At 39.1% G+C, this 22737-nt stretch overlaps 2 long non-coding RNA genes across 2 annotated transcripts in view; one reads left to right on the top strand and one right to left on the bottom strand.

Moving 5' to 3' along the window:
• Nucleotides 1-3653, top strand: part of LOC121735555 — a 24893-nt gene extending 21240 nt beyond the window's left edge. The window contains exon 4 of the long non-coding RNA XR_006036880.1: nucleotides 3587-3653. This is a non-coding gene — a long non-coding RNA (uncharacterized LOC121735555). The remainder of the gene's footprint in view (nucleotides 1-3586) is intronic.
• On the bottom strand, nucleotides 3009-22737 carry LOC121735554. The gene is made up of 3 exons (XR_006036879.1): nucleotides 22630-22737; nucleotides 10870-10879; nucleotides 3009-3027 (listed from the first exon to the last, which is right to left on the bottom strand). It is a non-coding gene; the product is annotated as an uncharacterized LOC121735554 (long non-coding RNA).

Raw genomic sequence — 22737 nt, 5'->3', positions numbered from 1 at the left:
TATATGTATATAGTAGACTCGTCTAGGGAGTGATGTCAGAATCCATTTTGCTGCTGAGTGTCCAAAACGCCGAAGGCAACGGCGTCATCGCGGCGTGTGCGCTGCGCAGTCACGTCGCTTTCAAATCGCTCGCTAATCGCCAGTGTGATAAGGCCCTAAGGAGCCATAAGGAGTGCTTTAAGCTATTTTTTATAAAATGGCTATTTATATAGTTCATTTATAAAGAGCGTGATAGAAAGAGTATATTTTTAGTTTGTACTTGGACAAATTTTTACAGAGGGACGGACGGACAAACACGACACACTCGAGAAGACGAATTAAAGGTTTAATAATTTAAATAAATACCCTTAGGACGAGTACCAGGTAATTTTCAAGGTACACAGAAAATATTTATCGAGAAAAATATGGTACAGCCGTGCCTTTCCTATAAAAAGCTTGGCTGGGGCACTGCCGTGCCCCCAGATTAGTAATAATATAGCAACTAATGATACTAGCTGTAGCGTAGGTGTTAGCATTTACGGGCTCTAACTTCTTAATAAAGTTTTCAGAAATCTTGCGTAATTTACTAGAAATACCTAATTAGAAGCCAGTTTAGGAAAAGGTGAGCAAAGGGAATAGTTTCGGCGAATCGTCAAGAATTAGGGTCTTTTGAGTTTTGATCCTTTTCGAGTACATGCCGAAACTATTATTTTATTGAAAACTAGATGACGCCCGCAATTCCGTTGCGCCAAAATTCGTTTATCGCGCGGGAACCGTACATTTTTCCAGGATAAAAAGTATCCTATGTCCTTTCCCAGGACTCAGAAATCGGTTCAGCGGTTAGGGCGTGAAGAGATAACAGACAGACAGGCAGACGGACAAACAGACACACATTCGCATTTATAATATTAGTATCCAGGATACCAAAGGAAAGTTTCAAGAAAGGGGAAGGCGCTACACATTTCGTATGAGAAAATTTGTAGTAAAATTTAGTTAAAAAATAACTCCTGCACCGGTTTCGGTGACGGTGAACGGGTGAACGGTTACATTGAAACCGAGGCTACGCAGGAGTAATTTTAAAGTGTCCAAGTGTGTGCGCAGTACGCAAGAGCACGCTTGCTTAAGGGGGCGACTAACCCTAAAGTGTCGATTTTATAACCCCTCACCAGTGGCATGCAAAATGGCAGATTTTGGCACATCTGTGGCTCCCTGGGGGGGGTTCCGCACAGTCCGAGGTACCTACACGACCAGCATACACTAAAACTGCAATTTCTTGTTCCTTGGTCTTGCAGGAGCCCATAAAAGGATCTAAATCATTTTTTAATTAAATTTTCTACCTAGAAAATAGTACTTTTATGTTATATTTGACGGCAATAATGTTATACAGCTGGTATAATTACTGGGTACCAAAATGTTCAGTAGATTTTGGGTCATATTTTAATAATAAACCACTATGTAGCGAGCCAAGAGTATTTATTTATAACCTTATAGTACTACTTACAAAATAATATCACTCAAGTCATGACTCTCATACAAATATTTTATAAAATCAAAGATTTAAGTACAGAACAAAAATGGAGGCTGCCTTTCAAACAGCTTCAAGTAGGCTGTGTATTACATGATATCTTAAAGTAATTTCATACTCTAGGCGTTACAATACTACATAAACAATAAATTAAGGTTATTATCTGGGTGGTACAAGAGTATCAATATTGTAGGTTCAGTAAATAATATGTAGGAGTTACACAAAAAGATATCTGTTTTGTTCATGAAAAAACCTACTTTGATACTAATGCAATTTACAAAATAAGTACTAACTTTATCCACAGAAGTTTGATTTTCTTATAATTATAATTAACAAACTACAAAATAAAATCCTCCAAATTACATGAATTAAAGGAAAACTGAGTAGAAACATGAAAAGAAAACTTGCAAAAATGCTAAAATTTTCATAAATGAGTGTAAGATTAGTATGGATAAGACCTTTTTCATCCAGTACTTGGATGCATTGTGCAAGCGTTTGACCATCGCAGACAAAAAAGAAAATTTGTGTAGTGTAAAAGTGTAAAAGTGTAACAAAAATAATTAGTGATAATACTTTAGGGTGTGTACGTGTTCCTTGTAGAGAGTTCACTATGAAAGTAGCAGCGCTGAAAGACGAAATTCTTTTTCACTTTTGTATGGGCAAGGGAATGAGCATCACAAGTTTCCCCATCCAAAAGTGAAAAAAAATTTTGATCTTTCAGCGCTTCTACTTTCACAGTGAATTCCAACAACAAAATGATTCGGCTATTCCATGTTATGCGAACATTCTACTAGCGGCCATTAAAACTCAGAGGAGGCGTCTGTGAGGCCCCCCGATACGGGATGTCACCTGTCTGTGACAAAACCCTATTCGGGGCTCTAATCGGACGGTACTAGTTTTCGTCATTATTTAGAAATTAAAGAACGTTTTATTAGTGTTAGAGTTTAGTTAAACGAAACTACGTTAAATTATCATTACAGTAAAGTAATATGAACTGCATAAATATGTTATTTAATGCTTTAAAAGCCAAAATCATTGTGCGAGTAAGGGCCATGCACGGGTTAGATTGCCGTTTCAACTCTTTTTTTTTTACTTCTATTTGTTAAACACACACTTCATTCTAATAAAAACTGAAAGATTACTTACATAATATGCACTTCCCAGTTCTTCTCAGCAAATAACTCTGTTTTATAACTTTTTAAAACTCTTTTAAACTGCGCTGTCCTTACTCGTCGCGGCCGTTTTTTGAAGTGAGATTTCGCATTCCGTCCTTGTCTACCGAGAACTCAAATGACGCTTGCTAGCTGTCTTGTTCTACTTAGACGCGTTTTAATAGGATAGACAAAGACAAAAGAAGTTTTATCGCTGTGTTTGCACATTAAACATGTGAGGGTACCCATCGCCCCGGAAAGGGATTGCGCACAGTATCGAAATTTTGAAGTGCGCCCCCTAGCGGGATTCGCCACTGGTGAGGGGATAATTCATTTTTATACTTGAAAATAAGCCCCGAATTGTTTCATTTTCTAAAATTAGATAAGTACTACATTATATTTCCGAGAATTCGATCTGAGCAAAAACACGATATCTTAAAATTTTCTCGATAGAAAAAAATCACACAGATGCATCTAATTTTCACGAATTTTTCATTGATTGCCATAACCGTGCATTGAACTAAGTTAATATTTTAACATATTGTACAAAATTCGACCGACGAAGAGATCGATCGATCGACGAAGAGATCGACCTAGCGGATTTTTTAAATGTTGTATATTTATCGAGTTATTGAGAAAAAATTAATTTGGCGATGAATCCGCGTCGTTCTTTTTCACCTGGCATATGAAAGACAGGCGTGAGAGTGAAGAGAGAAGGACGATGTTTGATTTTTATCTTCTTAATCTTCTTATCTATCTATCTATCTTAACCCAGTGGGATAGACGACCAACACGACTAGCAAGAGACTTTACAGACAGACTTGTCAGATAATAATCTGGTGATTGGGTCCCAACTATAGAATTAGAAATAACGTGTTTCCAACGCAGGAATTGGAGCCATCCTCTAAACCACTGGAAAAAAATATTTGAGACTAGCTGACCCGACAGACGTTGTCCTGTCTTAACGATGATTATTTAATTCGAATTGGTATAATTAAGAAAACAATAGATTAAAATTAGTATCTCCATGCCAAATTTCATCAAAATAGATTAAATAGTATACGCCAAAATCATAAAACTTTATTGTACAGGAACCGTAAATTTTCCGGGAAAAAAGTATCCCTTGTCCTTTTCCGAGACTCAAAGTATCTCCATACCAAATTTCATAAAAATAGACTGAATAGCTTAGGCAAAAAACCATAAAAGTTTGTGTGCGGGAACCGTACATTTTCCGGGATAAAAAGTATCCTTCGTCCTTTCCCGAGACTCAAAGTATCTCCATACCAAATTTCATAAAAATAGGCTGAATAGTAAATAGTTTAGGCGAATATCATAAAATTTTATCGTGTGGGAACCGTACATTTTCTGGGACAAAAGTATCCCTTGTACTTTCCTGAGACTCAAAGTATCTCCATACCAGATTTCATCAAAATAGATTGAATAGTTTACGCGCAAAACATAAAAGTATATTGTGCAGTAACCGAACATTTTTCCGGGACAAAATATATCCTATGTTCGTCTTCGGGATTAAAAAGTATGTCTATGCCAAATTTCAGCAAAATCGGCCCAGCCGTTTACGCGTGATGTCGTGACCACGCGAATATGGATTCATTTTTAGGGTTCCGTAGCCAAATGGCAAAAAACGGAACCCTTATAGATTCGTCATGTCTGTCTGTCTGTCCGTCCGTATGTCACAGCCACTTTTCTCCGAAACTATAAGAGCTATACTATTTAAACTTAGTAAGTAGATGTAGTCTGTGAACCGCATTAAGATTTTGATACAAAAATGGAAAAATTATTAAAAATTGTACAACTGAATTTTTTCATCGAAGCTATGCGTGTGGGGTATCTATGGATAGGTCTTAAAAAATCATATTGAGATTTTTAACATCATTTTTTTCTAACCTGAATAGTTTGCGAAAGAGACTCTTCCAAAGTGGTAAAATGTGTGTTTAAAACCCCTCTAATTTTTAAATTAGGGGCATGATAAGTCTAAAAAAATATATGATGTACATTACTATACAAACTACTTACCAACGAAAATTGGTTTGAATGAAATGTAGCAAGTAGTTTTTTTTATACGTCATAAATGGTAAACCTTAAATTAACTTTCATTAAATAAACTGAAACATAAAAATAAATCAAAAACATTTTAATTAAAAAAAAAAAACCTTATTGTTGCTGCGGAACCCCCTTCATGGGCGAGTCCAACTCGCACTTGGCCGGTTTTTATATATTAAAACAAACAAACAAAGTTTACCTCTTTAACGTTATTAGTGGCGGCCGAAAAGCGACCGAGCGAGATAGCATGCTCGGTCAGGCCGAAGCCCACTGACGTCATTTCAGACGTTGCATATATCTTGCCGTTCTCCGAAACTTCGATAGCGCGATGCAGGAATGTTAGGCGAATTGTGGGTACCGCCACATCACTCCCCCCCGAAGACCTGTGGTATTCTTCGATGCGCTTGTGTTGTCAGGTGTGGGCCGAAGCTACGCGTGCAATGACCAGGAGACGGACCCCGTGCTCTGCTTGCTGACCGGTTGTTGTAGCCTATGGCTGCCCCGTTCAAGCCAGACGCGGGTTCGACCGGCGCGGACCTCCAACGCGGCTTATGGTCGAGGCGACCCGGTTATGCTTGATGTCTGCTGACGTGGTGCGGAGGGGCGGGGAGTGTTGATGATGATTGATGTCCAGAAGGATGCGTGTTCTTGTCGGTGGTCACCAATTTAACGTTGTTCGTGGCGGCCGAAAAGGAAGATCTTCCGACCGAGCGAGATAGCATGCTCGGTCAGGCCGAAGCCCACTGACGTCATTTCAGACGTTGTATATATCTTGCCGTTCTCCGAAACTTCGATAGCGCGATGCAGGAATGTTAGGCGAATTGTGGGTACCGCCACACCTCTTTATAATATAAGTATAGATACATAATATATAGACTGTAGATACCACAAACTCTCAAGCTAAATATCTGAACTTCAGTACGTCTTTGTAGCAAGTTTCAATAACGTCTAGCAGTTTGGATTTGTCAAATACTTAGTATATATACACTATACAACATTGTGCTCCCATAGTTCATAAGAGGTTGTAGACATAGAGCTTAGAAGTATATAGACGCGGTTCTCAGATAAAATTTAGAAATTCCGACTCCCAAACATCAATAATTTGAGAAACCTTAACCATTTGAGATGAACATCGAAATTTAAGTGCCAGACACCCTTAAACTATACGTGGGAGAGCCATGCTTCGGCATGAATGGGCCGGCTCGACCGGAGAAATACCACGTTCTCACAGAAAACCGGCGTGAAACAGCGCTTGCACTGTGTTTCGCCGAGTGAGTGAGTTTACCGGAGGCCCAATCCCCTACCCTATTCCCTTCCTTACCCTCCCCTATTCCCTTCCCTTCCCTTCCCATCCCTACCCTCCCCTATTACCCTATTCCCTCTTAAAAGGCCGGCAACGCACCTGCAGCTCTTCTGATGCTGCGAGTGTCCATGGGCGACGGAAGTTGCATTCCATCAGGTGACCCGTTTGCTCGTTTGCCCCGTTATTACATTAAAAAAAAAAAACTTCCTCAAAATATTAGAATTTGAAGTAGTCTGGCAGTGGGAAGCGCCAGTCAAAAATGACAAGCAGTAGAAGACAAGAATTCTCGAGTTGTCTATCCCTAAAGAATAAAAGACAAAAATTGAGCTTTACTTTTTATCGAAGGTCAGGTAGACCTTCAGAACTGGATACCTCCTAAAGTGATCACTGCAACTGATGCTCCATAGTTGCTTGTCGTTATTAATCAATAAGAACGCCCCCGTAGTCTAGTGGTTAGAGCGTGACTCTCGACTCCGGAGGTTCGATTCCTGCGTTGGAAACATGACGTTATTTCCAAGTTTCGTTAGGACAATGCAGGCTGATCATCTGATTGTCTGACAAGTAAGATGATCCATGCGTCGGATGGGCATGTAAAAAGTCGGTCCTGCGCCTGACCTCTCGCCAGTTGTGTCGGTCGTCCGTCCCACTGGGTTACGAGAGTAAACGGAATAGAGAGTGATCTTGTGTACTGCGCACACACTTGGGCACTATAAAACTACGCCTGCGCGACAGGCCCAGACCTCTATCCTAGATTGAGAAACTCTACAAATACAATTATTATATGAAGTAGTTGTACAGGATCGGAGCTACCACACTCCCTTGCCATGATGCTGGCTTCTCACGGCACTTAATATCACGAGCCACGCCGCACCTCGAGCCATGCGCCGTGTGAAGGGTGTGGCTCGCGGTGGCGCGGGCTGGCTTCTCACAGCGCGTAATATCACGAGCCGCGCCGCGCCAGCTCGTGCCACGCGCCGTGTGAAGGGTGTGGCTCGCGGTGGCGCGGGCTGGCTTCTCACAGCGCGTAATATCACGAGCCGCGCCGCGCCAGCTCATTTCCATAGTTGCCACTTCTAACACATTCTACGTAGCAAGTACGGCAAGCGAAGCCTGTCTCTATAGTGAGGCGCCCAAGATTACATGTATTGTTTGCTAAGACCCCTATGGTACAGTATTAATGACACTACGATTCGGCTTCTATTGAAATGTCTACATCTATAGAGATAATCTAGTAAGTCCATTCATTCATTCGCAATAGCGCACGTATTATGAGAAGAGTAGTTTTTATCGTCCAACGCGGAGATAACTCGAGAGTGATAATCTCCGCGTTGGACGCATGCTAGACGCACTGATTGCCTAACAAAATAAAATACAAAATACAAAAATCTTTATTCACAAATTTAAAATACAATATAATAACAGTGTTTGAGACCCCCTTTTAAGTAAAGTGTTAGGGGAATCTCGCTCTGCCGAAAACAATAAATTTGGGAAGTAAGTACCGTATATTAAGTGAGGCTAGTAATTATTACCAAGAGAAATAATATAGAGTTTACTCATGGATGTATAAAAGTTTACTATTTAATTTTTTATTTATTTATTTATTATAATTACTAATATCTTAAAAGCTATTCGGAAAGCGAGCGCGTATGTACTTCTGTTGGTGAAATGTGGGTGTGAGTGTTGTGTGTATGTGTATTGTGTGTATGTGTGTTGTGGGTGTCTGTGTTGTGTGTGACAATGTTCGGTATAATATTATGTGGATGTAAATAAATAAGCCAAATTCATGCTGGGTAAAAACAATTTCATTTTGGATAACGAAAACCTAACATAACCTATCAAACAGTGCTTCCGTTTCGTCGTAGCTTAAGTATAGTAGCCATTTATTTAGTGTCTGTTTCAATTTATATTTGCTTAAACCATAAATGTTCTGTTTTTTATTAATTAGGTTGTAAATGTGGGTGGATTGAGATGAAGTTTGCATATTGTCTTGCAGCAAAGTTGGATCTTACTGTGACTTTATCGATAATTTTTTTATTTCATCGCTGTGTTGTTTTGCTATTATTATAATTTAATTGTTTATGGACTTTTAAGACTGTGTGTAAGGTATATAATTTTCTGATCGTAAGCAGTTTTAATTCAGTGTAAAGCAGGTGAGTTGGATATCTGTATGGTTTAGAGTACATTACTTTAATGAGAGACCTTTGTGCTCTTTCGACTTCTATTAATTTACTTTTTATGGCTCCCCCCCAAACAGTTACACAGTAGCTTATAACTGATTCTGCTAGGGAAGTATAAATTTGGTTTAGTAGAGATTTCGTAGCGGAATGTCTCAAGCCTTTAAATATCCAGGTAAGTTTCCTAACTCTACCCGCCAGCAGTTCTATTTGTGCATGCCATAACAGTCTGATTTTTTGACGTGGGAGAGCCATGCTTCGGCACGAATGGGCCGGCTCGACCGGAGAAATACCACGTCCTCACAGAAAACCGGCGTGAAACAGCGCTTCCGCTGTGTTTCGCAGAGTGAGTGAGTTTACCGGAGGCCCAATATCCTACCCTTTTCCCTTCCCTACCCTCCCCTATTTCCTTCCGTACCCTCCCCTATTCCCTTCTGTACCCTCCCCTATTACCCCTTAAAAGGTCGGCAACGCACCTGCAGCTCTTCTGATGCTGCAAGTGTCCATGGGCGACGGAAGTTGCTTTCCATCAGGTGACCCGTTAGCTCGTTTGCCCCCTTATTTCATAAAAAAAAAGTCGCTGATCAATAATTATGCCCAAGTACTTGGTTGCCTTAACTTTATTGATTTCAGGACAGGGGCATACAGGAGCATTACGATTGCATGAGTGAATTTTTACACTGTTGTTAGTGGGGGGGCTGTGTTGTACTTTGTAAAAGTCATAAAGTTGGTTTTAGTAACATTGAGGGTAAGAATATTGTTATTGAGCCATTCAGATATTAGTCTAAGCCCAGCTTCAGCGTTTTGTTTAACTTCTTCCCATGATTTGCCAGTGAAAATAATAGCAGTATCATCTGCATAGGAGAAGATTTTGGCGTTGTTGAGTTCGAGTCGGCAGAGGTCGTCAATGTAGACGAGGAACAGGGTTGGACCGAGTACGCTGCCTTGTGGAACCCCATAGCAAATATCCTATTCCTCACTAACGACCTCACCAATCTTTATTATTTTCTTTCGCTCTTAAAGATAGTCAAACAACAAATCTAGGGGCCTTCCCCGTATACCTTTGTTTTCTAGTTTTTTTATAAGAACGGGTATAGAGACGGTAGGATAGCGGTAGGATAACAACAAGAGCTTATACCATTCCTGCCGAATTCTCATTGATAGTTAATGATCCAGTATCGAGAGAGTATCAACTATCAATCACTGTGACCACTGATAGTGATAAATTGCAGTAACTTTGGTGCTGATGTGGAAATACTTAAGCTTGCTGATAAATGTAAAAAAATAAGTGTTTAACTTTTAATGCCCACTCGCCCGCAACTCCGTTTATTATTTAATTCCGTTAACTCCTTTGTCGCGCGGGAACCGTACACTTTTTCGGGATAAAAAGTATCCTATATCCTTTCCCGGGACTCAAAGTATCAGCAAAATTGGTTAAGCGGTTTAAGCGTAAAGAGGTCACAGACAGACAGACACACTTTCTTATTTATAATATTAGTATAGTATGGAATAGTATGAATTACGCTAGGCGCACATGATACAATGGGACTGACGAATCAGGGACAACAACTATCATAGGATAGTAGAAAACAGGTCCTTTCCCAGAACTCAAAGCATCTCCAAAATTGTTTTAGTGATTTTATACTTGACGAGTTTGACGACGCCCTCTGTGACTCAATTGGTTGAGTGTGTGGCAGCTCAAGCCGGGGGTCGTGGGTTCGAATCCCGCCGACGCGACGGAACAAAAAGTTTTCAATGTTCCCGAATCTGGATGTGTATTAAATATGTGTATGACATAATAAAAATCTTAAATATATGTATAGTATAAAAGTATTTAATATATTTCCGTTGTCTGGTACCTGTAACACAAGTCCTTCAGGTACTTAGCACGGGGCCAGACTGACGTGGTGTGAAGCGTCCATAGATAGTTACTCGGCGCAACATGGTAGCGGTCATTGACTCCCTGTTAACCACTTGTCATTTTTTATCTAAACCGCGATTGACAATGAAGTGTCAGATGTTGTCAATGGCGGCTTTGTAGGTAAGTATAGAAAATGACAAGTTTTTGACAAGGGTCAATGACCACCACCGCCATGTTTCGCCGAGTACAGTATCGAAAAAAAATTAAAAAATCTTTATTGATTTCTCCCACAATACAAAACAATATGTACAATTATTATTTGAAAACATTAGCATGAAAATATAACACACATGCACACTTTTACATTTATTACATTACCAGCAGGCGTAGCATGGTCACCATAGAAACGGTTTCTTTAGCTACGAAAGAATAGACAAAATGACAGCTAGACAATGGAAATCCGCCATTTTGTCGACAAAATCTGTCAGTATGTCGATTCTTCCGTAGAAAGAAACCTTTTATATGGTGACCATGCTACGCCTGCAGAAGACACCCGCATAACGATATGCAATTTTCCGCGACTAAAAATAATCTTAATAATTATGTCCTTTCCCGTCTCTCAAAGTACCGAATTTCCAAAGGCCGGAAACGCACCCGCAACTCTTCGCGTGTTGCAAGCGTCCGTGGGCGACGGTAATTGCTTTCCATCAGTTTACTCGTTTGCCCCCTAATTTTTATTTAAAAAAAGTACTTTAAATCAGCTAAGCCGTTGTAAGGGTCGCTATATATAATATGTAATACATTATAGTTCATACTTAAACAATGCTTCTTTAGTATATCTTAACTCTTAAAAGGCACCGTAGAGTGCACCCGCGCGCAATATCTATATATATAAAACTCAAAGGTGACTGACTGACATGGTGATCTATCAACGCACAGCCCAAACCACTGGACCGATCGGGCTGAAATTTGGCATGCAGGTAGATATTAAGACGTAGGCATCCGCTAAGAAAGGACTTTGATCAATTCCACCTCCAAGGGGTTAAAATAGGGGATGAAAGTTTGTATTTAATAATACTTCTTAACGCGAGCGAAGCCGTGGGCAAAAGCTCGTAATGTATATTGTGTTAATGACTTTTTTTATGAAATAAGGGGGCAAACGAGCAAACGGCTCACCTGATGGAAAGCAACTTCCGACGCCCATGGACACTTGCAGCATCAGAAGAGCTGCAGGTGCGTTGCCGGCCTTTTAAGAGGGAATAGGATAATAGGGGAGGGCAGGGAAGGGAAGGGAAGGGAATGGAATAGGGGAGGGTAGGGAAGGGAATAGAGTAGGGGATTGGGCCTCCGGTAAACTCACTCACTCAGCGAAACACAGCGCAAGCGCTGTTTCACGCTGGTTTTCTTTATTGTTAACTCTATTGTGTTGCTGCTCCATGCAGTCACCTTAGGACATATTCAACATCGTAAACTTGAAGAAAACTTACAGACACACTTTCGCATTTATAATCTTAGTATGGAGACTGCAAGCGAATGCGAAGTAAAGCGATATTATCTTAAAGTTGAGCAAACAATTTTGCTCATAAAATTTAATTCCAATAACATTAAAGTTAGAAACGGATATCCCGCAGGCGCAAAAGTTTCATGAAAACTCGTTAATCCAATTTCCTCATACGTTTTTAAACAATAAAACATCTAATGAGTTTGGAATGTTTAATAACCAATATGTATTATTGCGATTATAAAATAGGGAATACGCTTAATTCTTGGAGGCGTTGTTTGATCATAAATAATAGTTCATAAGAGAGTTGTTCTACAATGATTTTTCCTCTTAGTCACTATTAACAATACAAAAGACTAGAACCAACCAAAAAAATCACATAGTTCAATTCATATTATAATTATGCCGTATTGGACTGGAGACGGTACTGTAATGCGAAAGAGCCTCAATCTAATCTAATCTAATATTTATTAAAAATAGATTTTCAAATGTGTTAGTAACGCTAAAACTTGAAAACGGCTGAACGGTTCGGGCTGATTTTAGTCTTAAAATATCCGTAGAAGTCCAGGGAAGGTTTTAAAGTAACACGAAGTTCACCGGGACAGCTAGTAATATATAAAATTCTCGTGTCACAGTGTTTGTTCGCGAACTCCTTCAAACGGCTAAACCGATTTTAATGGAATTTCGTATGTACATTCGTTAGGCCTGAGAATAGGTTTTTATCTACTTTTTATATTGATATTAGAAATAATGTATGTGGCAAAACAACGTTTGCCAGGTAAACTAGTGAATCTATAATACTCTACGGACCTCTGCCTTTTCAAATCAATTTGTTTAAAAGTATGATTTGTAAATCTTTGCTACAAAAGTCAAAATAAGCGTTCAATATTATCTATTTGTACTCTGTAGAAGCACTAAAACTATAATCCCAAAGCCCTTAGGTCATTTTTCAAACCGTTAGTTTTATCTACTAGTTTTGTTACAAATACACCACGTAGCGAACTTCCGTGCTTGCCCCCTAGGGTCTTCTATAATTTTCGTCCCGTTTTCCTGTGACACGTGAAAAATAACTTTCAAATCTTTCCCTGTTTTATACTTTTTAATGGCTCCGGGTAAGCTTAATTGAAAACCAACAATTTTAAAATATTCAATTCCACCATTTAGGGTCTTTTCGGCCGTCCGTGATTATTATTCTAATAATAATTTATTCTGTTGCCACTTGAGGGTTAATTCGGATTTCGTATGCATTGAAATCCTGGGGATTTACACACCACGACTTACTGTAGGGTCGATAAATACAGATAAATCCAAACTATAATTGGACGCTGTTAAGCATTAGCTTTGTCCACATTGTGCCTTTTTTTTGTTCAACAAGGGCAAGCGTTATAGCGCAGTCAACGTCGTCTGACGTGCGTCAAAATCCACCCGCGTTGAAAGAAAAGTGTCATAGCGCGCGCTACGATTATAACGCGAGTTGCCTCACGTTCGCTGTTGACAGCGCTATAAGGCATGCCCACGGAGCTAATACAGAGAGGAGGTGTGGTAATCAAATTTCCTTAAGAAACAACGCGTGACAATTTGCGGGGTGAGGGGGTGTCAAGCTCCGCCCACTTTTCCATATTTCACCTATCGTGTAAAAGCAAAACTACTAGCTTAGGTCGATGTTGATGTTACTACGTAGTTCAGCTATCTTACACTAGATGTCAAAATTCTTAAATATTATGGGACGTACTCAGAACTTTAAAAAATGTATATTAATTATAATAAGGTCAATCAATTTTGACCGAATTTTTAATGTAAAATAAGGAGACAAACGAGTAAACGGGTCACCTGTAGCCCTAGTACGACCACCAGTAGAAATGCGAAAGAATAGACAAAGTGTGGACATAAACTAAAGGTGCCGTTCCGATCTTTACCGCGGTCAATCGCGACCGACAAAAATTCAATTAAAATGCCACTTTATGACAGACTATAGTATATGTCATAGAGTAGGATATTATTTGAATTTTTAGGACTAGAGTCTGTCATAAAGTGGCATTTTAATTGAATTTTTCGGAACGAAAAAAGATCGGAACGCCAGTTTATCTCCACAGTTTGTCTATACTTTCGCATTTCTACTGGTGGCCGTGCTAGGGCTACAGGTGGAAAGCAACTTTCGTAGCCCATGGACACTCGCAACATCAAATGAGCTGCAGGTGCGTTGCCGGCCTTTTAAGAGGTAATAGGGTAGGGAAGGGAATGGGGTGGGTACTAGGTAATAGGTAAGTACTCTTTTTCAAAAATTTAATGAATACAATTTTAATCAATTACCTACGGCTGGCCAAATATAAGCGCACGTCAACATTAGCAAACAAAACTGTCATTAACCGATTCAATGCGGCGCATATTTTTGAAGACTTTCAGTCGTGGCGGCACACAATTTTCTCGTGACTGGTTATCCGTGTCATACGCCATAGAAGTAGATGACACGGCTACCGTGTCACCCGCCACGTTCAAAAAGGTTTATTGTTTAGTTGAGCCCAAACCATTGATGTTAACGGAAGGCTACGTTGTTTTGAGATGACTTCGAGTAGTTTTACTAAGTGTTAACCTGAAAATGGCAGGTAAGCGATTTTTTTATTCAGATGTTACAAACCTTATGTAGGTTTCAAAGTTAGAAAAATGAGTATACTAAATATAATCGGGGTTTCCGATGTAAATTATTATACGTTCGTAGATAAATTTAAACAAGTTTTCCAGTAATAAAGCTCATAGGTACAAGACCACTTTTAACCGCAGGGAAACGTTTTATTCCTATGGATAAGGAAGTTTGCGGTAGCAGCTAGTTAAAAATATTTTCGAAAGAAACAACTTAGATTAAAACAAAATATAATAATAATAATAATACTCCCCACACCGGTTTCGGTGACGGTGGCCGGTTTCATTGAAACCAGGCCAGGTACGCAGGAGTAATTTTATAGTGCCCAAGTGTGTGCGCAGTACACAAGAGCACTCTCTATTCCTTTTAATCTCATAACCCAGTGGGACGGAAGACCGACACGACTGGCGAGAGATCAGGCGCAGGACTGACTTTTTTTACATGCCCATCCGACGCATGGATCATCTTACTTGTCAGACAATCAGGTGATCAGCCTGCATTGTCCTAACCAAACTTGGAAATAACATGTTTCCAACGCGGGATTCGAACCCACGACCTCCGGAGTCGAGAGCGACGCTCTAACCACTAGACCACGGAGGCGTTAAACAAAAATCGTTAGTGGATTAGTAATACTTTGATGTCAACGCATGACGTGGAAAATTAAGACGGTTTTGTTCGGAGTAAAACCTTCTAAAGTGTAATTTAAGGGAGATACAATCGCTTTCTAAATGACACGGCTTACGTGTCACATGCCACACGTTAAAAACCCATAAGCCGCGGCTGCCGAGCAATCACCTTTAAAAAAGGTTGACGGCCCCTACGTTTTTTTAATTCACAGAATATTATGAGGCGAAGCCTATAGGCTTGTTCTACGTGGAAAATTAAGATGATTTTGTTCAGAGTAGAACCTTCTAAAGTGTAATTTGAGGGAGATACAATCGTTTTTTAAATGACACGGCTCACGTGTCATACGCCACACGTTAAAAACATGTATGACACGGCTACCGTGTTATCCGCACTGAATCGGTTAATAAAATAATAATTCTGAATACAGCCCTGGATATTTGTTACGTTTCAAATAGTTATCATAGATGACGACAGATGGCGGTTTATAAGTAGTATAATAATAAAAGCTATATAACTACGGTTTTAGCTATTAAATGTGTTTAAGACTAAGTATATAACAGTTACCAGTATTCAAGTACGATTATTCCAATAAACTTATGCAAAATTATACGCATTTACGTCTGTATTATCTTTCAAAGGTTTGGCCATCTAGTGTCAAGTAGTATAATTAACGCTGAAATCTGAAATGTTCTAGAACTTTTATATTTAAATTACATTTAAAATTATTTACAGATGCAATGTGATGTTATTTATATTATCAGAACGTCTGTCTGAGTAGCTTTGACATTGTAAAACACAATACTTCATCCTTTCGTTGTTAAAAACGTAGAAAACACCAATTTATTGGGAGTCTCGTTACGTGTGCACCTGACAAACGCTGAAAGTGTACTGACTTAAGCCCCGCCCACAATGATGACGTCAGGACCTAGTTAAAAATCACAGTGCACAGTTGCTTAGGCCAGCTCCTCTTCGTATGAGCTCCGTGGGCTGCATGCCCTTGATGAACAGAAAAAGGCACAATGTGGACAAAGCTATTCGTGTACTAAGTACTAACCCAGAAAAAAATTACGTATTAAGTTATGAATGCAGTTATGTTCTTTAGATAATTTAGAACAAGACTGCATTCAAAAAACAACAAAAAAAAATGTGGGTTAGAATACTAATAGAGTAAGAGCCCGCGAGGGCCAGACCTTCCTTCGTTTCGTAAAGCTGAGAGTTGACCTGCTTGTGACCTTTACAGAGGTAAGAACGACCAGCAACTATGGAGTTTCGTTCGCGGTTACTTTAGGAGGTATCCAGTAAGTTCTGAAGGTCTACCTGAACTTCGAGAAAGAGTAAAGCTGAATTGACCGCGAAGAATATAAGATATGAAATTTCATATCTTATATTCTTCGCGGTAAGTGGAGGAATCTCGTCTTCTTCTTCTTTTAAAATATGGCTCCTTAGTGAATCGCCAATGTCAGAGTGCGTTGATGAATACTCTGCCTTATGGGTTTTGTGGAAAAACAAGGGTACGGTAATTACGAAAGGCGTACGGTGTCTGTTGACAATTCCTTAACCTAAAACAAACACAAACATGAAGAGTTAGTACACACCTTATAATTTAATTTGGTTAGTATGTATATATGTACACAAAGTTTTTACAAAGGGAGTATTTACAAAGGATAAGACGGATTTTAAATTGCTAGGGCGAGAGAGAATCTCATCTTCCAGTGCCGGACATTTTTGACAGTTGCTTCCCACTGCTAGACACTCATAGTCTAATACTTTAAGTCTAATGGTGGGAAGTAACTGTCAAAGATGTTCAGCACTGGAAGACGGGATTTCTCCACTTACCGCGAAGAATGTAAGAGCTTCACTCCTTGTCGAAGGTCAGGTAGACCTTCAGAACTGGATAGCTCCTAAGGTAATCGCGACCATAACTCCATAGTTAATTTGGTAAGACTTATCTTAAAATGTTCTTGGTTATTTCAATGTTCATCTACTGGTTTACCAAATAAAGATTATTTATCGCCCCCAAAACCCCCTATATATTCTATATATTTCTAAATTTCATGAAAATCGTTGGAGCCGATTCCGAGATTCCAGTTATATATTATATCTTTAAACGAGCAATTCTTGTATATATATAATTGGAATCTCGGAATCTTTAGTATATAGGGGGTTTCGGGGGCGATAAATCGATCTAGCTAGGAATCATTTTTAGAAAATGTCATTTTCATCGAATACCGAGCAAAGCTCGGTCAAATAGCTAGTAGGTATATATACAAGAATTGCTGGTTTAAAGATATAAGATTAAATCAACTGAAATATAAAAATAAATGAAAAGCTTTTTGATTTCATAAAAATAAACCTTATTAACGCTGCTGCGGAACCCATCATGGGCGGGTTCAACTCGCACTTGACCGGTTTTTTTTACTATGGAGATACTTCGACTTTCGAGCCCTAGCCCCAGCTGAGCTAGGAATAAAGTCCATGATAAAGAATAGTCTTTATCACGGAAAAATGTACGGTTCCCGAAAAAAGAAACTCGGCGCACTTAAGTTGCGAGTAAAGAATACACAACGTTAAAGATAATATAAATAATTACCAACTATAATAAGTCTAGCAGGATCTGATGGCAAATTTTGATGGCAGATTTTCAAAAGATATCCTTGATCATTGGATAAATTTTTATATTTGCATGTTCCACACACAGAATCAGCCGCTATAAGGAAAAAAAAGGATCAAAATGCTAGAGTCAATTTCTTTTCTCATTTTTTGCCATCAGATTCTGGTAGACCTATAGTCTGCAATACCACTCATTATAAATAAAACTTAAATAAGCTGCTTATAGCCTGTCGTCTTATTTTGACTTTTCAATTTTCTCGCTGCGCGCTCTGTAGAAAATCGGCAAAGTATAACGAACGATAATGTATACGACAAGTCGAGGATCTTCTAAGTATAATTTAAAATAGCTTGAACGTTTTCTCGGCTGAAGAAGTAACTTAGAAATAAGGGGTTGTTTTCCAGCAGGCTTATTAGCATAACAACATTAGAAACGGGAAAGAATGGACGAAGATTTTAGTGACAAACTGGCGAATTGGCTTTGTCTAACTGCCACTTTGTCTATTTTTCCGTAGAAAGAATAACCGCTTCTATGGTGCCCAATGACCATGCTAAGCTTGCAAAGCTTTTCTTATACAAGGTGTAACGAAACTAAGTGATAATACTTTAAGGTGTGTATGGGCCCCCCTGTATAGGGCTTACTGTGAAAGTAGCAGTGCTGAAAGAGCAATTTCTTTTAGTGATCATAATCCTAATCATATTTATTAGCTCAAAAACATGGTTACATGGGTTGTTGACTATGTTACAGTGCGGCATGTTTTGCTATGACAATAGCGTGCAAAATTGAAAAAGAATTAATATTGTTTTGATTTCATCACTGTTTAGAGTCTCTACACATAAGGTCATAAATATAAATGTTTAGTCCTACTACTAGATTTGTATGGGCAAGCGCCGGAGCGCGAGCGACGTGAATTTTCCCATAGCAAAACTAGAAAAAAAATCAGTTTCAGCGCTGCTACTTTCAAAGTGAACTTTATACATACCCACCCTAAAATATAATCACTTATAGTTTTGTGATACCCTGTATATTAGTAAATTGCATTACAGTGCATGCCAGAGCCCGTTTATTTGCGTGCAATTACTACAGCTGCGGGGCTAAAATATTCGCCTTGGAGAATCATATTGTGAATCATAATATGATTCATTTTTTAAATTCGCAAATTGCAAGTCTGCTTGCAATTCATGTCTAGTAATTTGTACTAATTTGTCATTTTTTCAGTTTGACAGTTTTGACAATTCATTTGCTGAATAATTTATTGAGAGGAATTGCTAAATGTGACCATTTTAGCCCCGCTGGAATAATGTAAGCGGGCACTGGATTGGATCACTGATTCACTGAATTGTAATAATGTAAGCCATTATAAGGCACGTGTCCTGACGCGAATTTATCCCAAAAGAGAGCACACCGCTAAAGAAAAGAAATTATTAGAGATGCTGAAACCGAGGTATTTCGACTTCTCAGAATTATGGCCGCTTTTAAATTTAAATTAAATTTACCTCGAACAGAATTCGCTTAATTAAATTTGGTGAGACTTCGTTGTAAGAGACAATCCAATAATGACTAAAATTTTATTTTGGTGCTCGGCGACGAAGCTCGAAGTTTAGTGGTTTTTTGTCATTTTAGAAGATTTACATCCTTAGCGCACTAGCGGCCAGGCAGCAGCGGCCAGGTCGCGGCGGCCATCGAAAGTATGGTGTGGCCGCAGGTCGCGTTGCTGCCAGGTGCGCGTCGTCTATAGCAGTTTCATACGAAGGTATCTATCTCGATGGCCGTCGCGGCTTGGCCGCTAGTGCGCGCCCGGGCTTAGGGTCAATTCAGACCGCAAAGCGAGCGAAGCATCAGCATTTCTAAAGTATGGATTTTACAGACTTAAATTGCGGGAGACGTCATGTAAATGGCCCTTAGTAGGACTATAATCTATTCTGTGGTAGAGTCAGGAGAGCCATGCCTATTTTTTAATCCCCATTATTATTGTCAAGTTTTTTTAATACGCTGACTGTATGGCAGTGTATGAATGAAGTGGGTTATATTTTTCAAGAGTACCCATTTTTCCTCATAATTTGAACCAACCTAACATTACTAATTCATCCACATTTTTTTGTATTTCAAATTAATAATTTCCCGGTCTCGCAGCCTCATTAAAACCATTTATGCAAAAACGACAGTTTTGTAATTGTTAGTTACCCACTTTATCCACTCTTGTAATAATAATAATAATAGCTCCCACACCGGTTTCGGTGACGGTGGCCGGTTTCATTGAAACCAGGCCAGCTACGCAGGAGTAATTTTTATAGTGCCCAAGTGTGTGCGCAGTACACAAGAGCACTCTTCCTTTTTCTTTTCTTCATTCCTTTACTCTCATAACCCAGTGGGACGGACGACCGACACGACTGGCGAGAGATCAGGCGCAGGACCGACTTTTTACATGCCCATCCGACGCATGGATCATCTTACTTGTCAGACAATCAGGTGATCAGTCTGCATTGTCGTAACCACACTTGGAAATAACATGTTTCCAACGCGGGAATCGAACCCACGACCTCCGAGTCAAGAGCCGCGCTCTATACCACTAGACCACGGAGGCGTCAATCCACTCTTGTATTCAATTATTGGTTAAGACTAAGAGAGACGTGAAATAAAAATAAAAATATTTGTGCTCTTATCTATGCCAACAAAAAAGCTACTAAATGTTCAGGTAGTTCCTCAGTAGGTAGTTCCAAATAACAGCAAATCGGGCATATGTCACGCCAGCTGTCGCCATTTTCTTTCAGAGTGTGTATTTGCCATAAAGTTAATATACCCAGCGGAATAGAGCAATAATCTCGAGCTGTCAAACGAAACCAAAATTGGTTTTCATCTGTGTGAAAAATATATTGTGTACGTATACACTTACACAAGCATGACTGAACATGAATTCTATGAGATTAAATTGTCAACGTGCGGCACGTGCCGACTGGACGTCAAAAAAGAGTGCTGCTGTCATGTATCACACGTCTCTTTTTACCACGCAGTGTTACTGATGGTGACATCTCTCTTGCTCAGGCCTTTGTTTCTCTATTCCGCTAGGTATATTATGTTTATAGTACTTGCGTTGCAATCCTGACAAATCCTTCTTTCAAAGGGCTGACTTACTCAAATACTCAGAAGTCAGAACTCACCTTTTCTTGACAAGGGGCTTCCCTTGCGATTGCTGATAGAAATCCGATATAACCAAGGGTCCGATAGCTCGAATTACTCTTCGATCACACGTAGAGGAGGGCTTTTTTATGAAATAAGGAGGCAAACGAGCAGACGGGTCACCTGATGGAAAGCAACTACCGTCGCCCATGGACACTCGCTACATCAGAAGAGCTGCAGGTGCGTAGCTCGTTTTAAGAGGGAATACGCTCTCTTCTTGAAGGTTTGCAGGTCGTATAGGTCCGGAAATACTGCTGGTGACAGTTCGTTCCTGAGTTTTACAGTGCGCGGTCTAACTTTCTAAAGTTACCTACGCGAAAAACGCACGGTGGAAGACTGCCACTCATCTCGAAGGCAGATTGTGTGCACGTGAGTGAAATAAAACCCAACCCCGGCCCCATCCCTTAGGATTCGAATATTAGCCACATTATAAATCCATTATCTACCTGTTTCAGTCCAAACGAAAATAAAACGTATGTTGTAGTGTTAAGGCTTAAAGTGAGATTTGTTGTAGACGTGATTGGTGTTTTGAGAACATTGGAAAGTTTAATCTCCCAAGTTTTAAATACAGTTGTAAATGAATATGTATTAAATTTAAGCACCCTGTAGCTATCCCAACCTGCGACCCTAGCATGGCCACGGTAGAAATGCGAAAGGCCGACAAAAAACAAATACATATTATAATGCCACTCATGATCACATAGAGTAAAGTCGACTATAGTCCTAAAAAATTAAATAAAATCCTACTTAATGACATTGACTATAGTCATAAAGTAGCATTTTATTTGACTTTATATGGGTCGCGGCTAGCCGCGGTAAACACCAGAGTTATGGCACCTTCTGCAGTTACTGTTTATCTCCACAGAGTTTCTGTACTTTCACATTTCTACTGTGGTCATGCTGGGGTCGCAGGTGATGAGGTTATGCCTCTAGTCTCTATCTTGCTGTTTCATTTCAATATTTATACAGCTTCGATCGAATTCGGATTGTATCAAAGAACAAAGTAATATTATAGTATTATTATATTATAATATGTTTCAAACAAACAAACAAACTAGAAAAGCTAACTCGTATGAAACATATTTTTATTTTATTATTATATAATATATCCATCCATACGTGTCGCTAGTATTGTAAGATATAATATTATTTAGCACAATCAACCTATTTGTCCCGTATGAGTAAAGATTTATGCATACAAATAAAGAGTACCTTCACTACATACATTATTCATAGCTAGTACTTATCCTTTGACGCCCTTCGTCCTTCCCCTTGACCCTTTGAAGTTGAGATAAACAGTTTTTTGTATTTGACGAAGTCCTAAGTATTCAAGTTACTGGAAGGGCCTTTTGTGTCAGCAAAATTAGTTTAAAAGAGTCAAGAAAACTAGTAAACAAAAAGGTAACAATTTTTATTTGCTACATTATCTTATGTATAAAATTCTCGTGTCACAATGTTAGGCCGCGTACTCCTCCGAAACGGCTTTACTGATTTTAACCAAATTTTATATGCATATTCAGTGGGTCTGAGAATCGGCTACTGGGTACTTTTTATATTGATAAGTGCATTTGTTGAATAAATAATATTAAATTATTGAAAACTCGAGACTGACGGCGACCATTGTTTGTACGACGGGATAGCGATGGACGTTGCCATGGTGACATACTTATTTAGTCACTTCAGTAAAATAATACGAGCGAAATACTTATGGCAAAGAAACGTTTGCCGGGACAGCTAGTTATTTATAAAAAAATTCAGCGTGCTTATTATGCTTATTAGGTAGTAAAAAGGGTATTACCGTAATTCAGGAAAATGTCCGCCTTTTTAACCTATTTTTATGGGGGTTTTTGTTAATAAGACATAATATTATGTCAACCATCGTATCTGCTTTAAGGGGCCGCCCCTTAAAATTGAATTATAAAATCGTCAATTAACCCAAAATTGACGATTTTATAATTGATTTTTATACTTGAAAATAAGCCCCGAATTGTTTCAGCTGTTTAAAAGCTAAAACCTACTGCTACCTACTACATTATATTTCCGAGGATCCGACCTAGCGGAAACACGACATCTTAAAATTTTCTCGATACACAAAAATCACAAAGATGCATCTAATTTTCAACATTTTTCAT

This window comes from Aricia agestis, chromosome 17, assembly GCF_905147365.1.
Source record: "Aricia agestis chromosome 17, ilAriAges1.1, whole genome shotgun sequence".
NCBI classification, from domain to species: Eukaryota; Metazoa; Arthropoda; class Insecta; order Lepidoptera; family Lycaenidae; genus Aricia; species Aricia agestis.
Note: the sequence above shows the minus strand (reverse complement) of the source record. Positions and strands in the feature narration are given on the sequence as shown.